This window comes from Danio aesculapii, chromosome 2 (assembly GCF_903798145.1).
Source record: "Danio aesculapii chromosome 2, fDanAes4.1, whole genome shotgun sequence".
NCBI classification, from domain to species: Eukaryota; Metazoa; Chordata; class Actinopteri; order Cypriniformes; family Danionidae; genus Danio; species Danio aesculapii.
In genome coordinates, this window is record NC_079436.1 from 48,534,067 (window position 1) to 48,544,178 (window position 10,112).

Genomic DNA, 10,112 nt, shown 5'->3' on the forward strand with positions numbered 1-10,112 from the left:
CTATAGCAAATCCATTACCCATGATTACATTATTAAACAGTGACGTCTTACCCTGTGATAAATAATCAAATTTAAAGTAGTTCACTTCTTAGCATCTTTCATTGACTTCCAAAACTTGACCATGACTTTGATCTTATGCATTTACCATGTAAACTAAAACGTCTTTCAACACCTGAACCAATATCTATTGTAATATTAGCCAAATGAAGATCAGATAATGGTACCCTAAACCCACTGAACCTCCTCACTGACAGTTTTATAACTCGGTGTCAAGTTAGAGACATTTATGTAATTGAATGTGTAGCAATGACACACGGGCGACTACTTGCTTTATGTAAGGACTTACATAAATTTACAGATGGCTTTAATACAAATAGTTCATATTTCTTAAAAGCTCATTTTAACTAAACAATAATTTCAAAGTCATTTATGGGACAAAACTCTATGCTTTTCTTGTAATGCAAATACTTCATGAATAAAAACACTCACTAAACTCCTATGATGTACTTCAGTGCTTGCATTTGGCATCACATATTTAATGCATAATTGAATATTAATGTAGATTTAAATATATATGATATATATTTAATCAATCCTACAGGGCAAAGATTGAGTTTAAGGTCAAGGTTTAAATTTATGAAGTTAATTAACGCCTGCTTTTTTCATTGTAAATAACAGGAATAAATAAAAATAAAAGTAATTCAATTTACATTTTAAATTAAAATAACATTGATGTGTACAAGAATCCACACCAATGTGATTTGTCATGAAATACACAAGAGACTAAAACAAACAATGAAGCTTGAACTCGTGCATTTAAAAAGGTGATTCAAACTCTATCAAAAATCATGTCTTTAATACAGGTCTGTAAACGAAACCTCACATTTGATATTTGAGTTCTAGAGTCCCGGAACAGATTAGACACAGTGATTGATGTCTGTGTTCCGTGATGTCATAATGCGACTCCTGGGTCATCAGGCCACAGCTAAGTACACGCTCTCGGAAGTAATGTGACTGGAAAACTGTTTTTAGACCGAACTAAACGAACTGTTGACACAAATTGGAGCTTTTGGAGAGTTCTGAGATCCAACTGTTTATTTATGAACTTATCGTGCAATGCAATAAAACAATACAAAGCACTGTTTGCATGCTTTTACACACACAAAAAAAAGATGTTTGCTGTTTGTTCAAACTACTTATTTGAAATGAGCTGAAACACAATTCTTGAGATTTTTGGGGGGACAACTTAACTGTTTTATGTTCAACCCCAACACAAATTGATTGTGTTGAACCCAAGCTTTTTTTACAGTGTAGTTTGAGTATCAGTAAAGTTCTACAATTAAAAAAACCTTTAACAGGCATCATAAATACCTGACTTAACTTTTGTCCATAGGTTATCATTAAACAAAAAACACACAAAATGCTGAAGGTGATTGCGGGACCACTTCTACCAAAGAAATTGATTTTTAAAGAATCGTACGGTTTAAGTTTAAGAGTTAAAAAGATTAAAAAAGACAATTAAACCAAATCAAGAGCTTTAAAATAAGACTTGGGGTGAGAGTAAATAGTAAATTGTGCAAACCTAAATGGAAAAATTGGTAAATGTATCATTATGTAAGTCTTTAAGTACTTTGGAAAGTTAGTGGTCCTTTGTGGTTCAACATAAACATCTACACTTTGAAAGCAATCCTGTCAAATGATTTTTGACTATCTTTGGAAGCAATTAAAATGGACAAGCTCAATAAAAGCACCATTCACATGTGATCACATGGATGGAAATGCATCACAAAGGTTTAAATTAATATGGTCTAAATCTTTGGTGTTAAAACAACCCTATTTATTACAATTAAATCACATCTGTCAAAAACAATGTTTTTTTTGTCTGTATATTTAGTATTGATATTATGTTACAATTTGATTGTTATTTTACTGTTTTTTAAAATATATTTTATTTGATGAAACTTTTATTTATTTATTTTATTTTTATTGTGCTCTGTTACTTTAGTTTGCAAAAAAGAAAAATGTTTAGCAGTGGGAAATGTACACTCTCTTAAGTGGAATCCTTGTACTGTGTTTATTGCTACTACAAATAATAAAATAAAATAAAAAAGTGTTTTAAAATAATATTTATTCATACATTTAAATTATTAAAATGTATTTAAAATTTTCAGGTTTATTTGACTGGGTCAATTCACATTATTAATAGTCCATGGACTGATGGTACATGGACTGATGGTACAGCCTGATGGTCCATGGACTGATGGAACAGCCTTCCTAAAGATATAAACCAATGAATAAATACTGAACATAATATATTTACATATGAAAATACATATAAAACTCAACTTAGAAAATTTACCCTATATGTATCCTAAATGTATAACAAAATTAATAAATAAGTAAGATTATTGTCAGGGAAATCACAAATCTAAACCATCTGAACAAACTGGGAGAGAAACCTTTATTTTTGAGCCCTGATATGGTTTTGACACAATCTACATAGTAAAAAGCATTATAGAAATAAAAATTAATTGAATTGTGAGTAAACTCTGGCAAATGTTCATCAAATTCAATCAAATTAGCTTACACTGTAATAAATGCTGGGTTCCACACAATACTTACATGTTGTCCCAACACTATTCGATTAAGCCAACTTAAATGTTTTAACAAATTTAAGTGGGTTAAACATAAAACAATTAACTTGTCCACCCCAAAAATGTAAGAATTGTGTTGGTTCAACTTATATTAAATAAGTAGTTTGAGCAGCAAGCAGCAAAAGTAATGTGCTGAGTGTACTTTGTAAAAGATGCAAACTGGCACACTTGTCATTAAAAAAGCAGTGACTAAATAACACTCAACAAAGCTTTTGCTACCATGTGACTCACTAATTGATGTGATGATGTAGTTGCTTGAGTGTCTCCTGCCCTTACATAACACTAAAGTCTTTCTAGTAGTCATATTCCAAAGTGCCCTTAAACAGCTGTTTGGTAATAATGCAGTGGAGCAGGCTAACCAAATCTCTCCATGAAGCCACGTGTGATTGTGGTTACACAAGGCCAGGTGTGGAGAACTCTAGATTAGATTGTGTAAGTGTCTCTCATCCTAAACCTAAATTTGTTTTATTTGTATTATAGCAATGCATAGCTGAGTACTTGAGAAGTTTAAAGCTCCACATTTGGGAAGAAACCAATCCAATTTCAAGCAAATGAGATTTAGTGAATTCTTTCTTGAATGTCCAAAACAAAAGCTTGCATGCAAAACAAACACTGCTAATACATTTGTACTATTTAGTTTACTACAGATTGCAACAACAAATGTTAGCCAGCTATAACTGGTTCCAGCAACCCTTTGTGATTACAGTGACCGATATCTTCCCTTCTTTCACCACTTAGATAAAAACAATCAATCAATTCTTTATCTACACTTCAGTTTTTCTACCTACTACATGTGTATGGATGGACACCAGAGAAGCTGGACGCGGCCGGAGCAGGTCAAAAGTTGGAAAAACCCTCTAGGGAAATCTAAACAGTGTTATCTTGAAGCTCATATGCAGTGGTTTTACCAGCTGTGTTGAGTGGGTCAGACCCAGTTCTAGAGAGGGCTTTAGTCACATTATAATAATAAAATCAACGTAATGATGCTAATAAAATCAGTTTGATGTGATAGAGGATAATATTCTTACAGTGAAGTGTATGTCATCCATGTCCATATATGAGGCTATGTTTGCACTAGTCAATTACATGAGGCATTCAAACTAAATCTGCATTCCGAAGGCTTGCAATAGTTGAAAGTTTGCCACAGGTGAAACAGCATTTGGTTTGACTGCAATTTTGTTCTTCACACAGAACCGCAATTGTACAAATAACCTAAAGGTGGATCTCACAACAATCTGTTTTTATTTACCAATGGGACAATTTGGGTCAAAGACAAAAAAAAAGTTAAGCATCAAAACATAAGAACTTTAATACAGCTTTTTTATGTTTTCATATATTAATGTATGAAGTATATATGACATATGTAATAATATATGCAAAATATTGGGATATTCAACAAGATTTATAGAAGAGGCTGACTAAAATGGAATCCTGTGTAACAACAGTTTTTATACAAATAAAACCATATCAAACCCATTTAGAACCAGATTAATTTAATTTTAAAACCCTATTCAGGGATCACAGTGCAATCCCAAAATATTTGGAATTAAAATATTTATATATATAGTTTATTGCTATACTTCAGACCACTGGAATTTACTCATTTGTCACCAAGACCGTTTAAACAATTAAAAAAAAACTAAAAAACTATTCATATGCTTTTTACAGGGTTCATTCACATTTTAACTACTAAAATTCCATGACTTTTCCATGATTTCCAAGACTTTCAAGTAAATTTTCATGACCTAATGATTCATGCAATGTCTACATATGTGTGGTAAAAAACAATGCATGTTCAAATTTATTACAGCATCTCGTGAAACACAATCTATTTAGTTTAAATTTATATTTATTTCTATGTAAAATTTATTTTTATATAGTATTTTTATATATTAATAATTCTTACACCACACTAATAATGTGAGAGTAACTGATTGGCCAAGGACAGAAAAGAAGTAAAGATAACTAACCTATATTTAAGTATACAGATGTCTTGTTTTCCATGACTTTTGCAAAACTTTGTGGGTTTTTCTGATTTTCCAAAAGTTTTCCAGGCTTGGAAAATGCCATGTCAAATTCCATGACTTTTCCAGGTTTTCCATGACCGTATGAACCCTAATTTTAATATAAATAACATCACTTCTCTAAATATAATTTGATGCACAGATCACAGATGGTGCAAAATCTCTTTGACACATTTATCATTGTAATTTCGGCATGTTTAACTGTTTATTCCTATATTTATCAACATGTTCAACTAATATACAAGCATTTTTCATATTTTGTGAATGCACACATTTATGAAATTCTTCATCGTACAAAAATACACATTAAAAAATGATTTCTGCTGCTGGTTCAAACTACTTATGAAAAACAATGAGCTGAAACAACACAATTCTGGAGATTTCTTTTAAAAAGTTAATTGTTTTATGTTCAATCTACTTAAATTAGATATGTTAACTTAATAGATTTGTGTAGGGACAACATGAATGAATTGTGTGGAACCATGCATTTTCTTTACAGAGTGCCCAAAGCTCCCCAAAGAAGGACAGAAAATATATAGTTAAAAAAAAACTGCAGTTTAGCACAATCACAGCATCCTGTCTAAAACCTATTTCCATTTTGTGCCCTGTTTCTAATTTAACAACCCTTTTTACCAGTCCACAAAATAAAGATGCAACTTGGAAAGATAGCATCAATGAATGCTTTGCTGATGGACTGTTCGTGTGGCTCTAAGCCAGTAATGCTCTCCAAATACATAAAAATGCACCCGAGGACACTCTACGTGCGTCATCACTTCCTACCCTCCTACTGCCTACTCTGCCCCAAACAGCCAATCCCATCTGAATCGCCAACGCTTTCAGTCTATCTTGTTGAGCGAGTGCCTGATCTCAGACATCTCCACAATCTAATCGCCCACACTTTCTCTTTTTTAGGCAGAGCAAAAAGTTCAGTGATGATCCATGTGTCCAAACAACAAGCATTCGAAACAGATTTATTTAAAGAAAAAAAATGTTACCACTCAGATCACGACAAAACAAACCTTTTGTATCATCTGCAATTTACAGATGCATTTACCCTTAATATTAGGTGCTGAAATGAGAATCTCAATCTTAGAAAATGAAACAATACATCCAGCTTCTGTTAGGAGAGGATGGACAATTTCTGTTTACATCAGTGCTGCATGCACCGCCATTATTCCAGCAACTCTATACAGCATCCCCCAAAATAGACCTAACAATTACATGTCTTTACAAGGTTCTCATTTAGATCAAGCTCTGCAACATTCACTTTCTGGCTGCAAATACATATTCACTGGCAATTGACATTGTACCTCCACATTCCATTTAATCAGTGCAGCCTCTGGCAAATCAAAGCAGACATTTAAAGAATCTTCCAAGATGAAAGACTAATAATGTTGATTTAAAAGGAATAAATCACACCATATATAAAATAAAATGGCAGAATGTGAAAAAAAAACAAGTCTGAACAAATTGTGGTGAGTATAATTAGAAATAAGCTTTAAAAAAAAACACAACACAATACATAAATAGGGTTCTAATGTAATATATATATATATATATATATATTTTTTAATGCCATGTCAGGAACCATGGCTATTTTCATGGCAAGAACATTTCAATAATAAATATATAATTAAAAACAACAAACAAATGAATACATAAATTAAATAAGATTTTTAGTGTTACTACATGATAAAAATTCTACAAATTTCCTGGTGTCACTTTGTTAAAAAATGTCCATAAGAGAGTTAATTTCAATAAAAAAAAAAACCCTCATCAGGAATCATTAGAGCAGGACACTTCAGTAAAATGTGTTTTGCAGTATGGGCTGTTGTGCAGTACACTGAGTGGGATCTTCACCTTTGAGCAAAAAGGCATGGGTTTAAATAGGGTTGGATACATGTATGTGATCTTGGACACAAAACCAATCATAAGGGTATTTTTAAGGTCTAGCTTTCAATTAAAATATGGTTGTTATATGAAAATACTTGGTCAAGATATTTCAACTATTTGAAGTCTATAATCTAAAAAAACTAAATTAAATGTGGCTCAAATTAAGTTCCTAGCAAAATTACCAATCGTAAATTAAGCTTTTATATATTTATAAACAGATTTTTTTTGCTTACTGCTTTTTGACAAATATATCAATGCAACTTAAGACTTGTGGTCCAGGGTTTTACATATACAGTAATACTCATGTAGGGCAATAATAAAAAAGCCTTGATGCTTGAGTCACCAAAAAAAGTAACTACACCACAGCCAGCTCTTTATATAATGCTGAAATGTTACCCTCATATACAGTATACTCTCAACTGCTGTACTGCTTGCATCATCACAGAGACATGCTATTGGCCAGCTCTTTATATAAGGCTGAATAAACAAGTATGTCCTTCTTTCCCGCATTTTTGCAGTAGATACTTATGTATGGGAATAAATACTGCAAGTCTCAACTGCATGGTTGCTTATATATGTCACAAAAATAAACACTATTATCACATAACTCTTTATATTAAGCTTAATATAAAAGTATGACCAACTTTATCCACAAATAATAGTAGTAACATTGACAAACGGTGATAAATACCACATACATATCTTATATCTCGCTTAGTACAGCTACAATGCATATAAATATTCAGACATTTTCAATATGAACATCGTGATTATCTGTAAAGCTGCTTTGAAAGAATGTGCATTGTAAAAAGTGCTATAAAAATAACGTTTTGACTGAAGAGTTTGTTGTATCGCAATGCTCATGAAGAGTTTGTGTTTGATACATTTTAGGCATCTTGTAGGAGGAGTAAGTATCAGAGTTCAAGCTTAACTGCCTACCATGCACTGAAACATAAGTGGATGACTGCCAACCTCAGGCTATATTTACCCTTTAAAAATCCATTTAAAAGCAAAGCTGAGGTTGTGCATCTTGTTGTGTCAAACGTGCATGGCATTTTGCTTTTAAAGACTTTCAGGCCGAAATACCACCATACACTTTTAATGTATGGCAAACAGACCCAATGAAAGCGAATTGTGACCAAGACTATTATTCTGTCTAGCATCTCTTTTCGAGTTCTACTTAAATAATAAACACATTTCCAACATCATTAGTTAAAATACTGGCATAATAGATTTTATTTCAAGCTTATGAACTAATGTTATTAATTAGTAACAGTAGCATTAATGAACATCATAACATTAATGAACTAATTTTATTTCAAGCTTATGAACTAATGTAAATGGCTATGTTTTGTAAGTACCCCTTGATCTCAAGTCTAAATTGTGCATCATTGGCATGGGTTTCAGCAAGACATTATCTAACATACATGACTCTACCCGTGACAATTATATATGCAGCTGCAATGACGTATAATGGACAAATCCAGACCCAGCGACAGAACGAAAGGTTGAGATTCATTCATTTTGAGAGGGAACTCTGTGGCAAGCCCATTTAACATTTATTCATTATCCATTGTTCATCATTAACAATTACATAAATTAACAATTATTATTCAAAGCGTAAAAATATATCTTAGGTAAGTTACAACAATAAGTAATAAAATATATTCCAGAGAATTAATTCATTTATTAAATGCCAACTACTAGACTTTTAATGAAGTTATTAATTAACATTCAGTATGGAATGAATTTTAAATGAATAGTTGCTAGAGAAATGTTAAAGATCTTAGCAGCAAAGTTGTTTTTGTAAAAAGGGAAGTTTTTTTTATATAACACTGTCAAAGTACAGTGGAATAAATGTTCAAACAGCTTGCCACGACAATTGAGGCTAGTAGGCTGTTTCATAACGAAGAGTTGTTGACTCAACCCTTTAAACAAAATTCACTACAGTCTCAATCTCAGTAAACGGAGCATTAAAGTAAGGTGTTTTATGACCCCCATTTTCTGTCAAGGCAAACAAAGGGGGATAAACTGTAGAGATATATAGGGCTGTGCTCTGGAGCACTGACCGAGGATGACCTAATCACTGACACAGTTATGCAACGGCCAACTTTAACACAAAGAAAACACATATATCTAACGTATATATAACTCAAACGAAGTGTATTAAATACACCCCCGCGTATCCCAACAAGCATAACTTTCTGTTTAAGACAAAAACATGTTTAAAAGCACTGGTCACATTGTAAGTTAGTCAATGGAAAGTGTTATACAACCCCCTCAACGGCGGTGTTAATGTAAAGCAACCTAAACATTTCCTACCTGACAACTTCAGCAAATCTTCCTTTTCGCATGGGAGGCTTGCTTTAAAACAGGTCTCGATCTAAAAGTCCAAATAAATAAAATAATATTCCTTGAAAATCCAGTCCAGTCACAGCTTCAGTTTGACACACTTCGCCGCCGACTGCTCTCTAACACCGCTGCCCTGGATCTCCAGAACTCGCAGCATGACCTGAATTCAGACTCCGCCCTCCGAGCGCTCCTATTGGATAAACTCCGCGGATTTGCACGCGGAAAACACGGAAATGCGAGAGTCTTGCTGTGATTGGTCGAAACGCCCGTCAGTCTTTTTACATAAGTGTGTCATACATCTCACGTGGACACCCATGGCCAGTGACGGCGTGCGCTGCGTATGGACAAATCAGTAGTAAGAGAATGCTAGTGAATGGGACGCTGACGAGGGAAAAGAGTGTGGTTGGTCCGGGAAAGCCGAGTACGCTGTAGTTATACAAACGGTTATACAAGTGTGTGTACAGTCAATGTGGTCTCGCCCTGTTTGCGCGAAACACGGCATGTGATGATTTTAGAATAGCTTGCATGGACGTGCGTGATGGCTCGAAATGATCAAATAGGTTTTATTGATACACAAGTGGCTATTTTATCCCATTAAAATCGCTTTGTGTTAGAATAATATATGCAATATGTACACGTGTACAGGAGAAAGGTAGTAAATCGTTGATATAAGCAACTTCGAATAACATAATAATAAGCAACACCTTAATATCAAGTATATTATGATATAAAATGTATATACTTTAAATAAAAATGCATATAATGTAATATATGTGATCATTTTTAAGTTAACATTTCATAACACATTACATCTGACACAGGCACTGTTGCATAATGTCTTCATACTATTGCATAAAGTATTCCATAACCTTATTTATTATATCAAATCACATATTTTAGTACATTTAGTCACTTTGCACATCATCTACAACAAATGCACTGCTAGATTTTATTCTTCTCTATATCATATAGTTTTAGAGAGCACTTTGTATCTGACAGTTTATTATTGCGCACAATAATAAACCAATATGAGTGGGTTGCAGTCTCTGGACTGTCTCCATCTCCATCTGTTACAGAGAGGAGTCATCTCTCCTTTTGCCAGTAGTATAACTGTTTTTTTCTTGTTCCTTTATTTATTTCAAGCAAGATCAAAGGCAATGTTCTGTTTGTGTGATGGTAAAACACATGT

The 10,112-nt window shown here is 33.1% G+C and overlaps 1 protein-coding gene across 1 annotated transcript in view; it reads right to left on the bottom strand.

Annotated features, from left to right (window-relative positions):
* per2 (period circadian clock 2) overlaps positions 1 to 9,061 on the bottom strand; it is a 65,952-nt gene extending 56,891 nt beyond the window's left edge. The window contains exon 1 of the mRNA XM_056481465.1: positions 8,894 to 9,061. The gene's annotated coding sequence lies outside the window, so the exon portion shown is untranslated. The remainder of the gene's footprint in view (positions 1 to 8,893) is intronic.
* Positions 9,062 to 10,112: the final 1,051 nt, after the last annotated feature.